Raw genomic sequence first — 14,119 nt, forward strand, 5'->3', positions numbered from 1 at the left:
ACACTACATTAAAAAATCAAAGGAAAAAAACCACATGATCATCTCTATTGATGCAGAAAAGGCATTTACTATATCTAGAACCCTTTCTTGATAGAAATGGTCTGAAAAATAGGAATAGGAGGAAACTTATTCAACATGATAAAGGGCATATATGAAAACCCCATAGGTAACATCATACTCAATGGTGAAAGACTGAAAGCTTTCCCTCTAAGATCTGCAACAAGATAAGGATACCCAATGTCACAACTGTTATTCAACATTATGCTAGCAAGAGCAGTTAGGCAAGAAAAAGAAATAAAGGGCATTGAAATTGGAAAGGAAGCAGTAGAACTTTCCCTATTTGCAGATGATGTGATCCTATATATAGAAAGTCCCAAAAAATCTACAACAAAGCTACAGGAGCTAATAAACAAGTTCAGCAAAGTGGTGGACTACAAGCTCAACACACAAAAATTGGTAGTGTTTCTATACACCAGTAATGAGCAATCTGAAAAGGAAATCAAGAAAAAAAATCCATTAATAATAGCAACTAAAAGAATCAAATATCTAGGAATAAATTTAACCAAGGATGTAAGGGACCCATATTCAGAAAACTACAAAAGATTGCTAAAAGAAATCAAAGGCGACCAAAATAAATGGGAGAGCATTTCATGCTCATGGATCAAAAGACTAAATATCATTAACATGTCAACTTCACCCAAATTAATTTACAGATTCCGTGCATTCCCAAGCAAAATTTCAACAGCCTACTATGCAGAAATGGAAAAGCCAATTATCAAATTTGTTTGGAAGAGTAGGGAGCCCTGAATAGCAAAAAAGAAGAAGAAGAGGAGGAGGAGGAGGAGGAGCAAAGTTGGAGGATTCACACTTACTGATTTTAAAGCATATTACAAAGCTACAGTGGTCAAAACAGCATGGTACTGGCATAAAGATACATAAATTGACCAGTGGAATTGAATTGAGAGTTCAGAAATGGACCCTCACATCTATAGCCAATTGATTTTTTTTTTCATTTTATTGAGATTGTTCAGATACCATACAATTATCCAAAGATCCAAAGTGTACAATCACTTGCCCCTGGGTACCCTCATACAGCTGTGCATCCATCACACTTAATTTTTGTTCAATTTTTAGAAACTTCATTACTCCAGACAAGAAATAAAGTGAAAGATGAAAAAAGAAAAAAAGAAAAGGAAACTTGAATCCTCCCCTATCCCTAACCAAACCCCCTCAATTGTTGACTCGTAGTATTGATATAGTACATTTGTTACTGTTTATGAAAAAATGTTGAAATACTACTAACTGTAGTATATAGTTTGTAATAGGTATATAGTTCTTCCCTATAAGCCCCTCTATTATTAACTTCTAATTGTATTGTCATACATTTGTTCTGGTTCATGGAAGTGATTTCTAGTATTTGCACAGTTGATCATGGACATTGCCCACCATAGGATTCAGTTTTATACATTCCCATCTTTTGACCTCCAACTTTCCTTCTGGTGACATATAAGACTCTGAGCTTCCCCTTTCCACCTCATTCACACACCATTCGGCACTGTTAGTTATTCTCACATCTTGCTACCAACACCCCTGTTCATTTCCAAACATTTAAGTTCATCCTAATTGAACATTCTGCTCATACTAAGCAACCACTCCCCATTCTTAAGCCTCATCCTGTATCTTGGTACCTTATATTTCATGTCTATGAGTTTATATATTATAATTAGTTCCTATCAGTGAGACCCTGCAATAATTGTCCTAATGTGTCTGGCTTATTTCACTCAGTATATTGCCCTCAAGGCTTTGTCATCAACCCATTTTTTTTAAATATGGTTTTGTTCACTCACCATACATTCAATCCCAAGTAAATAATTGATGGTTCTCTGCATGGTCATACATTTATGTGTTCACCACCTTCACCACTATCTATATAAGAGCATCTACATTTCTTCCACAAGGCAGGAGGGAGAGTCAAAGAAGGTAGAGAGGCAAAAGAAAGAGGAAAAAGAAATGACAGCTAGGAAGCAGCAAAAGGAAAAATAACCTTAAATCAAAGTAGAATAAAGAATCAGACAATACCACCAATGTCAAGTGTCTAACATGCCTCCCCTATCCCCCTCTCTTATCTGCATTCACCTTGGTATATCACATTTGTTACATCAAAGGAAGCATAATACAATGCTTCTATTAGTTACAGTCTCTAGTTTATGCTGATTGCATCCCTCCCCCAGTGCCTCCCCATTTTTAACACCTTGCAAGGTTGACATTTGCTTGTTCTCCCTCATAAAAGAACAATTTGTACATTTTATCACAATTGTTGAATACTCTAGATTTCACCAAGTTACACAGTCCCAGTCGTTGTCTTTCCTCCTTTCTTGTGGTGTCTCACATGCTCCCCATCTTCCTCTCTCAACTGTATTCATAGTTACCTTTGTTCAGCATACTTACATTGTTGTGCTACCATCTCCCAAATTGTGTTCCAAACCACACACGCCTGTCTTCTATCACCCTGTAGTGCTCCCTTTAGTATTTCCTGTAGGGCAGGTGTCTTGTTCACAAAGTCTCTCATTGTCTGTTTGTCAGAAAATATTTTGAGCTCTCCCTCATATTTGAAGGACAGCTTTGCTGGATACAGGATTCTTGGTTGGCTGTTTTTCTCTTTCAGTATCTTAAATATATCACACCACTTCCTTCTGGCCTCCATGGTTTCTGCTGAGAGATCCACACAAAGTCTTATTAAGCTTCCTTTGTATGTAATGGATCGCTTTTCTCTTGCTGCTTTCAGGATTCTCTCTTTGTCTTTGACATTTGATAATCTAATTATTAAGTGTCTTGGCGTAGGCCTATTTATATCTCTTCTGTTTGGAGTACGCTGCGCTTCTTGCATCTGTAATTTTATGTCTTTCCTAAGAGATGGGAAATTTTCATTAATTATTTCCTCTATTATTGCTTCTGCCCCCTTTCCCTTCTCTTCTTCTTCTGGGACACCAATGATACGTACATTATTGTACTTTGTTTCATCCTTGAGTTCCCGAAGACGTTGCTCATATTTTTTCATTCTTTTCTCCATCTGCTCCTTTGCGTGTAGGCTTTCGGGTGTTTTGTTCTCCAGTTCCTGAGTGTTTTCTTCTGCCTCTTGAGATCTGCTGTTGTATGTTTCCATTGTGTCTTTCATCTCTTGTGTTCTGCCTTTCATTTCCATAGATTCTACTAGTTGTTTTTTCGAACTTTTGATTTCTGCCGTATACATGCCCAGTGCTTCCTTTACAGCCTCTATCTCTTTTGCAATATCTTCTCTAAACTTTTTGAATTGATTTAGCATTAGTTGTTTAAATTCCTGTATCTCAGTTGACGTGTACGTTTGTTCCTTTGACTGGGCCATAACTTTGTTTTTCTTAGTGTAGGTTGTAATTTTCTGTTGTCTAGGCATGGTTTCCTTGGTTATCCAAATCAGGTTTTCCCAGACCAGAACAGGCTCAGGTCCCAGAGGGAAGAAATATTCAGTATCTGGTTTCCCTGAGGGTGTGTCTTAGAAAATTGCTCCACCCTTTGATGCCTCAGGTCACTGCACTTTTCTGCCCAGCAGGTGATGCCTGTTAGCCTATAATTCTTGACTGGTGTGAGGAGGTATGGCCATGTTCCCCCAGGCTCTGGGGTCTGGTTCTGAATGGAAAGGGCCCCACCCATTTCCTCGTAGAGAAGACAGACCCCTCAGGTGGAGGTCATTAGCATTTCAATGGTCTTGCTCTCTGCTTGTGGTGTCTCTACCCTTCCCAGAGTCACAGCCCTGGAAACTGAAAATGACTGGGGCTTTCTCCACTGAGCCGAAAAAGAAACAGATAGTCCCCTTCAGACCAAGTCCAAGGTGACCCTCCGGCTCTCCCAGGTCAGTTGTCACCCGAAGCCTCTGTCTGTTTTTTGGGGATTCGTACCTGTAGTGAGCAGATCACACTCGCTACTTAAAACCCTAGTTGGAGCTCAGCTGAGCTATATTCACTTGCTAGGAGAGAGCTTCTCTCTGGCACCATGAGGCTTTGCAGCTCGGGCTATGGGGGAGGGGGTCTCACGACTTGGTTCCGCAGGTTTTACTTACAGATTTTATGCTGTGTTCTTGGGCATTCCTCCCAATTCAGGTTGGTGTATGATGGGTGGATGGTCTTGTTTGTTCCCCCACAGCTATTCTGGATTATTTACTGGTTGTTTCTGGTTTTTTGTAGTTGTTCCAGGGGGACTATTTAGCTTCCACTCCTCTCTATGCCGCCATCTTGCCCGAGTCCGACTAGCCAATTGATTTTTAACAAGGCTGCCAAGTCCACCAACTAGGAAAGAATAGTCTCTTCAACAAATGGTGCTGGGAGAACTGAATAGCCATAGGTAAAAGAATGAAAGAGGATCCTTACCTCACACCATATACAAAAATGTACTCAAATGGATCAAAGACTTAAACATAAGAACCAGGACCATAAAACTCCTAATATAAAATGTAGTGAAACATCTTTAAGATCTTGTGGTGGGCAATGATTTCTTGGACTATATACCCAAAGCATAAGCAATGGAATAAAAATAGATAAATGGGACATCATCAAAATTAAAAACTTTTGTACATCAAAAGACTTTGTCATGAAAGTGAATAGACAACCTACTCATGGGAGAAAATATTTGGAAACCACATATCCAATGAGGGTTTAGTATTGAGAATACATAAAGAAGTCCTACAACTCAACAATAAAAAGACAAACAACCCAATTTAAAAAATTGGCAAAAGACTTAAGTAGACATTTCTCCAGAGCAGATATACAAATGGCTAAAAAGTACATGAAAAGATGTGCAACATCACTAGTTATTAGGGAAATACAAATCAAAACCAGAAGTATTAGTGCATACAGCAACTGTTAAAAAAGCTGAAAAAAAAGTCCAGACTTCAATCAGACATTTGAATGAAGCACATCTGGATAGGACTAAGGCAAACCAGGCCAAAGGGTAAAGGATGATACTGACTGTGTTTTAAAACTTCAACTTCTGTGTGAGCCTGGATCTAGCATCATGGGATTGAGAACATCTTCTTGATCAAAAGGGGGAAGTGAAATGAAACAAAATAAAGTTTCAGTGGCTGAGAGATTTCAAATGGAGTTGAGAGGTCACTCTGATGGACATTCTTATGTGCTATATAAGTAACACTTTTTAGGTTTTAATGTATTGGAATAGCTAGAAGGAAATAACTGAAACTGTCGAACTGCAACCCAGCAGTCTGGATTCTTGAAGACGATTGTATAACTGTTAGCTTACATGGTGTGATGGTGTGATTGTGAAAACCTTGTGGGTCATACTCCCTTTAACCAGTGTATGCAGGAATGAGTAGAAAAATGGGGACAAAAACTAAGTGAAAAATAGGGTGGGATGGAGGGATGGAATGATTTGGGTGTTCTTTTTTACTTTTATTTTTTATTCTTATTTTTATTCTTTTTGGTGTAGGGAAAATGTTCAGGGATTGACTGGGGTGTTGAATGCACAACCATATGATGGTACAGTTGATTGTACACCATGGATGATTGTATGGTATGTGAATATATTTCAATAAAACTGAATTAAAAAAAAAACAGTGAGCTATCATTTCACACCCACTAGAATGGCTACTATTTAAAAAAAAAAAACAGAAAAGTACACATGTTGGACAGAATGTGGAGAAATAGAAACACACATTCATTGCTGGTGGGAATGTTAAATGGTGCAGCCGCTGTGGGAGACAGTTCCGCAGTTTCTCAGGAAGCTAAGTATAGAACTACCATATGACCCAGCAATCCCGCTACTGGGTATATACCCAGAAGAATTGAAAACAGGGACTCAAACAGATATTTTTCCACTGATGTTCATAGCACATTATTCACAATTGCCAAAAGATGGAATCAACCCAGATGTCCATCAACCAATGAATGGATAAAGAAAATGTGGTATATACGTAAGATGGACTATTATCCTGGTATAAAAAGAAATGAAGTCCTGATGCATGAAACATTGTGGGTGAACCTTGAGGACATTATGTTGAGTGAAATAAGCCAGACACAAAATGACAAATATTGTATGATCTCACTTATATGAACGAATTATAATAAACTAACTCAATGAGTTAGAATCGTGCATGTAGGTTACCGAGAGATAGTTTGGGGATAGAAAATGAGGAGTTTATGCTTAATTTGTACCGAATTTCTATTTAGGTTGTTTGTAAAGGTGTGGAAAAGGATGGTGGTGATAGTAGCACATTATTGTATAATTAATAGCACTGAATTATGTGTGTGAATGTGGTTGAAAGGCTAAGTTTGGGTTCATGTATGTTACTGGAATGAAAGAAGATAAAACATGAAACTTTATAACACAATGAACCCTCTTGTGGACGATGGACTGGGGTTAAGAGTGCAAGTATAAGAAAGTTCTTTTCATGACCTATAACAAATGTATGACACCAATACGAGGTTTTAATAATAGCAAGGTATATGCAGAAAAATATACCTAATGTAAACTACGAAAAAAAGTATAATTATAACAACAACAATAAAAACAGATCCTACTTAAAGTGGAGTTATACCCACCAGCATGGATCAGATTTAAGAATTTATTTTTCTGGAGTACATACAGTTTCAAACCACCGCAGTTACCTTGCCAGAGTTCATTCTTTATTTATGCCACTTTGAACCATTGCTTGTAGGGCAAGTCTAGTGGTGATGTTTTAAAATACACAATATATAAGTATAAAGAGCAAATATGAAAGTCCCCATCCCTGTCGCACTTCTCACTGCATTCCCCAAACATCCCCGTCACACTTCTCACTGCATTCCCCAAAGTAATTTCTCTCAGTGGTCTGGTACACACAAACCCTCCTCAGTGTCCTTTCACTGATTACGCATACTCAAAGCATTTGTTTCTATATTTTGTGTTCTGTGTTTTGGTTTTGTTACTTAACAAAATGTCTTGGAGCTATTTCCACATTAGCGCCTATAGGTATATCTCATTCCTTTTAATGACAGTATAATAATCAATAGTATGACTTTATTATGATTTGTTTCACCACTCTTTTAAAAACTGTATATCTATCTCCAATGTTGGAGATATCAATATAGAGCTCCTTGAAGGTCAGTAAATTAAGTGGCTAGAATTTCATAAATATCAACAATTACATATATTTAAGGAAGAGAGCAAAAGAACGACAGTGGTGTGTATACATAGAAATCTTTATTGTGGAATCTTAGAGTTAAGTCTAATAGTGAATGAGTAGGACCATCTCCAATGCCTCCAAAATCAGAGATATTTAATGTCCAGTTGAAGATGCACCATAAATTAAACTAAAGCATCCTTGACTTTTTTTAAAATGCAATTTTATTGAGATATATTCACACAGCATAGAAACCATCCGAAGTACACAATCACTGGTTCACAGTATCATCACATAGTTATACATACAAACCCATGATCAAATTTAGAAATTGTCATTTCTCAAGAAAAGAAATAAAAATTAAAAAGAAAATCCTAATCCTCCCATCCTCTTATACTGAACCATAGTGTTGGTGTAGTACATTTGTTACTGTTGAGGAAAAATATTACTGTTAACTATAGTCCATGGTTTGCAATAGATACATTTTTCCCCATATACCCCTCTATTATTAACTCCTTATAATAATGTCATACATCTGCTCTAGTCATCCTTCACTTTTAATGTATGTCAACAGTTCTATGATTTTTATATTTTTTGAAAACATAATGTACTCCCTACTAGTCAGGATCCCTCTGTGTCAATGAGCATCCTGACAGGAAACACATGTCACTTTCAAATAGAGAACTGAGGAGAATTTAATGAAGGGACCATTTTCAGTGGTGTGGAAAGGGGGAAGGGAAAGCAGAAAGGGATGGTGAAGACCCCTGGGCATAGCCACAAGGAGAGCCATTACCACCTCTAGGTCCAGGGATCAAGAGCCATCACCACCCCCTGGGCCCAGGAACAGTGACTCCAGGTGCAAGAGAGGCCACCTGCAGGAGCTGGGACTTTTGTAGAGAGAAGCAGCCAACCACCAGCAAGCAGAGAGGAGGGAGCTGGGACACAATGCCTGACGTCACTCTTCATCCTGTCCTTGATCTCCTGTTGGCACCTCCCACTGGCAGAACCTAATTGAAAGCCAGAGGGCAAGGGAGCACACTGATGCACGTCAGTTTCCTGGGGGCCGGAGCAGGGTGGAGTCAGGGTTGCCAAATAATATACAGGCCGCCAGTGAAATGTGAACTTCACATAAACAATGAATAATTTTTTAGTGTAAGTATATCCTATGCAATATTTAGCATCCTGTATTTTTATTTGCTAAATCTGGCACTTCAGGTGGAGAAGGGTAGAGAGTCAATCTAGAGGGGCAAATGGAGAACACGGGTCTTACATGAGGGAGGTCCATCAGCACCCATTTTTCATTAACAAAGTCGGTGATTCTAAGTGCAGAACCACTCACTGAGACCCACAGACAATCCATTCATTCAATCACGGTAATGAATTGATTAGTAAGTTTCCTCGGAAAATTCTCCACACTTTGGCTTTTAAGTCTAATTATATAGAAAAGAGACTGCACATAAAAAGAGTCAATAAAAAAGGAAAAAGGAAAATTTGAAAGGGAGAGTTCCCATACATGCCCTCTCCCATTGGTATTTAGTTTCTTTATTATTACAGACTGGGCTTTGCAAATAAGATGCACCTTCAGGAGTTAAATGGAATCTTTGTCCAGTCCTTAGGAGAGGAGAAAAATTCCAGCATAACTAGAGGTTAAGCCAACCAAAGAATGTAAGAGGGATGACCTGACAAAAACTGGAGTCATTCTCATGTTTGTAATTGATATTAACATAAGACAGAAATACTGTACAAAGATGGGGTTGATAAGAAGACAGAGTATCGTGCAAACCAATATGGTTGAACAATATTCAGGTAATTCCAAAGCAGCAATCTGCTTTAAGAATAAAGTTTATTTTAATTTACAAGCAAGTAGACAAAAATTACAGATGGAGTGTCTGTAGTTACTCTTACCTTAAAATAATAAATCTGATCATTTGAAAAAAAAAAAAAAAAAAAAAAGCCCAGAGGAACTGTGAGATTTTACAGGTTTGAAAAAGTACTTTTCCCTCTAAAAAGGGTTGCTTTTTTTAAAACTTAAAAATGGATTTGATTTGTCCCATTTCTACTACCAAAACATGACATTTTTTAGAGGCTTAGCAAATCATACTTTTTAGTATAAAATTTTTTTTAAGTACTGAATAGGGAAAATGATTCAAGTTCTGTCACTTGGTTAAACAGCTGTAAGAGTTTGAACTCATTTTAAGTGATTGGCTGCTGTTCACACATTGATGTCTGAGGAAGCCAAGCATCTGCTTTCCAAAGAGTGACCTACATAGCATATTTGACACCTGGAATAGATCATTTTTTAACACCCCCCCCATATGACAAAATTATTTTCAGTAATAATTATGAAATGAAATGAATAATAATGGCTAAAAAAACAACAGTGGAATTTTTCTTATATTGAATTTTGTACATATTATCATGTCAATAAAATATATGTTACTGTACAAAAAAGAAAAAATAACGGATTCATTATGTTTAATTACATTTAAGTACTTTTTAAAGCAGTGGGGGGGGGGGGACGCATAAAGAAAGGCTTCCAAAAAAATGAATGCCACAGGATGTGACTGCTTAGAGCGAGCACAGGGAGATTTTTGGAGGGTGACAGAGGAGTTCTGGATCTTCATTGTGGCTGTGGTTACAAGAATCTACACATGTAATGAAATCTTATAGAATTATACACCCACCCACAAATGAGTACATGTACAACTGATGAAATCTGATTAGGGTCTGTGGATTATACCACTGTTGATTTTCTGGTTTTGATGTTGTACTCTGGTCACCTGACGTGGTACCTTTGGAAGTAACTGGGTGGAGGAAACACAGGACTCTCTACACTATTTTTGCAAATTTCTGTGAATCTGTAATTATTTCAAACTAATAAAATTAAGGTTATATACTGTGTGAATCCATTTATGACACTGTTGGAAAGACAGAAGTATAGTGACTGAGGTCAGATCAGTAGTTGCCAGGGGTTAGGGGCCAGAGAAGGGTGTAACCATAGAGGAGTGGCCAGGGAGCTTTTTGGGAGGTGATGGAACTGTTCTGTATCCTAACTGTGATTGTGGTTACATGAATCGATATGTGTGTTAAAATTCATAGAACTGTAGACCAAAAAAAAGTCAATTTTACTGGATGTTAATTTTAAAAATTTTAAGTCGTCATCTTAAATCAAAGAAAAGCAAAAAAAAAAAAATTGTTAAAAGCTTTGGAATCGGGTCAGATTTTCATTTAAATCTTAGGATCTTGAGCAAGTTAGCTTCAGTTTCTTATGTATAAAATAGTAATAATGATATCCACCTAACGACAGTGTTTGTAAAGGGCCCTTAGCATATTGCCTAGGAAGAGAAAGCACTCATAAATAATATTTCTTATTTTTATTTTTTTTATTTAGGTGAAATCACTGTATAAGGAAATTTGGAATAAGCAAAAAAAGTCACTGAGTATCTCCATTGGAAAACTATGTACTGTCCACAGCCCCCCCTTGGCTTTAGCAGATTCTACCCTTTCATTGACTATTTTACAACCCTGTGATTTGTGGATAAGTGATGGCAATGCAAAATAACTCCTATCTATAGTTATGCAAATATATTCTGGTGGGGTTTCAGTTGACTCCCACCACACCCCCAATCCCCCCAATCCCTTGACCCCTGTGGAAAAAGCCAGTTGACTCCATCTCAGTACTTGCTTCCACAACCACTGTGGCAGAAAGAGAAGGAAACTCTTCTCTTTTTTTTTTAAACTTTTTTTTTTTTTTAATCACACTCAGAAAATCTCTGAGGCACGTTGGTAGAAGTGAGGAGAATCTGTGAACCCTAATCTAAGAAAAGGAACAATCTGTGTCTAAGGGAAAACTGAACATTTAGAAGAATCAGAATAAATTTCCATCAGGAAACACAGGAGCCAAATAGTTCTAATTGGATAAAGGTAACCTTCCTCAAAAACCAGATGACGGCTTTAATTCAGACAGCGCGTACCTGATAATCCACCCTGGGGGTGTCCCTGTAGGCCTGGTTGATTTTTTTTTTAATGCAATTTTATTGAGATACATTCACACATCATACAAACCATCCAAAGTGTGCAATCACTGGTTCACAGTATCATCACATAGTTGTGCAAACAAACCCATGATCAATTTTAGAACATTTCCATTACTCCAGAAAAGAAATAAAAATAAAAAAGAAAGATAACCTAAATTCTCCCACCCCTTATCCCCCCCATTCTTGACCCCTTATCCCCCCCATTCTTGACCCGTAGTATTGGTGTGGTACATTTGTTACTGTTGATTAAAGACTATTAAAACATTACTGTTGATTACCGAGGCGGGGCAAGATGGCAGACTGGTGAGCTGTATGTTTTAGTTACTCCTCCAGGAAAGTAGGTAGAAAGCCAGGAACTGCGTGGACTGGACACCACAGAGCAATCTGACTTTGGGCATACTTCATACAACACTCATGAAAACGTGGAACTGCTGAGATCAGCGAAATCTGTAAGTTTTTGCGGCCAGGGGACCCGCGCCCCTCCCTGCCAGGCTCAGTCCCGTGGGAGGAGGGGCTGTCAGCTCCGGGAAGGAGAAGGGAGAACTGCAGTGGCAGCCCTTATCGGAAACTCATTCTACTGATCCAAACTCCAAACATAGATAGACTGAAACCAGACACCAGAGAATCTGAGAGCAGCCAGCCCAGCAGAGAGGAGACAGACATAGAAAAAAAACAACACGAAAAACTCCAAAATAAAAGCGGAGGATTTTTGGAGTTCTGGTGAACATAGAAAGGGGAAGGGCCCTGAGGCGCATATGCAAATCCCGAAGAAAAGCTGATCTCTCTGCCCTGTGGACCTTTCCTTAATGGCCCTGGTTGCTTTGTCTCTTAGCATTTCAATAACCCATTAGATCTCTGAGGAGGGTCCTTTTTTTTTTTTTTTTTTTTTTTTAATCCTTTTTTCTTTTTCTAAAACAATTACTCTAAGAAGCCCAATACAGAAAGCTTCAAAGACTTACTATTTGGGCAGGTCAAGTCAAGAGCAGAACTAGGAGAGCTCTGAGACAAAACGCAATAATCCAGTGGCTGAGAAAATTCACTAAACACCACAACTTCCCAAGAAAAGGGGGGTGTCCACTCACAGCCATCATCCTGGTGGACAGGAAACACTCCTGCCCATCGCCAGCCCCATAGCCCAGAACTGCCACAGACAACCCAGTGTGACGGAAGTGCTTCAAATAACAGGCACACACCACAAAACTGGGCGTGGACATTAGCCTTCCCTGCAACCTCAGCTGATTATCCCAGAGTTGGGAAGGTAGAGCAGTGTGAATTAACAAAGCCCCATTCAGCCATCATTTCAGCAGACTGGGAGCCTCCCTACACAGCCCAGCAGCCCAGAACTGCCCTGGGGGGACGGCACTCACCTGTGACATAGCACAGTCATCCCTCAACAGAGGACCCAGGGTGCACAGCCTGGAAGAGGGGCCCACTTGCAAGTCTCAGGAGCCATACGCCAATACCAAGGACTTGTGGGTCAGCGGCAGAGACAAACTGTGGCAGGACTGAACTGAAGGATTAGACTATTGCAGCAGCTTTAAAACTCTAGGATCACCAGGGAGATTTGATTGTTAGAGCCACCCCCCCCTCCCTGACTGCCCAGAAACACGCCCCATATACAGGGCAGGCAACACCAACTACACACGCAAGCTTGGTACACCAATTGGACCCCACAAGACTCACTCCCCCACTCACCAAAAAGGCTAAGCACGGGAGAACTGGCTTGTGGAGAACAGGTGGCTCGTGGACGCCACCTGCTGGTTAGTTAGAGAAAGTGTACGCCACGAAGCTGTAGATCTGATAAATTAGAGATAAGGACTTCAATTGGTCTACAAATCCTAAAAGAACCCTATCAAGTTCAGCAAATGCCACGAGGCCAAAAACAACAGAAAATTATAAAGCATATGAAAAAACCAGACGATATGGATAACCCAAGCCCAAGCACCCAAATCAAAAGACCAGAAGAGACACAGCACCTAGAGCAGCTACTCAAAGAACTAAAGATGAACAATGAGACCATAGTACGGGAGACAAAGGAAATCAAGAAGACCCTAGAAGAGCATAAAGAAGACATTGCAAGACTAAATAAAAAAATGGATGATCTTATGGAAATTAAAGAAACTGTTGACCAAATTAAAAAGATTCTGGACACTCACAACACAAGACTAGAGGAAGTTGAACAATGAATCAGTGACCTCGAAGATGACAGAATGGAAAATGAAAGCATAAAAGAAAGAATGGGGAAAAAAATTGAAAAAATCGAAATGGACCTCAGGGATATGATAGATAATATGAAACGTCCAAATATAAGACTCATTGGTGTCCCAGAAGGGGAAGAAAAGGGTAAAGGTCTAGGAAGAGTATTCAAAGAAATAGTTGGGGAAAACTTCCCAAATCTTCTAAACAACATAAATACACAAATCATAAATGCTCAGCAAACTCCAAATAGAATAAATCCAAATAAACCCACTCCGAGACATATACTGATCACACTATCAAACACAGAAGAGAAGGAGCAAGTTCTGAAAGCAGCAAGAGAAAAGCAATTCACCACATACAAAGGAAACAGCATAAGACTAAGTAGTGACTACTCAGCGGCCACCATGGAGGCAAGAAGGCAGTGGCACGATATATTTAAAATTCTGAGTGAGAAAAATTTCCAGCCAAGAATACTTTATCCAGCAAAGCTCTCCTTCAAATTTGAGGGAGAGCTTAAATTTTTCACAGACAAACAAATGCTGAGAGAATTTGCTAACAAGAGACCTGCCCTACTGGAGATACTCAAGGGAGCCCTACAGACAGAGAAACAAAGAAAGGACAGAGAGACTTGGAGAAAGGTTCAGTACTAAAGAGATTCGGTATGGGTACAATAAAGGATATTAATAGAGGGGAAAAATATGACAAACATAAACCAAAGGATAAGATGGCTGATTCAAGA

This window comes from Choloepus didactylus, chromosome 9 (genome assembly GCF_015220235.1).
Source record: "Choloepus didactylus isolate mChoDid1 chromosome 9, mChoDid1.pri, whole genome shotgun sequence".
Taxonomy (NCBI): Eukaryota; Metazoa; Chordata; class Mammalia; order Pilosa; family Megalonychidae; genus Choloepus; species Choloepus didactylus.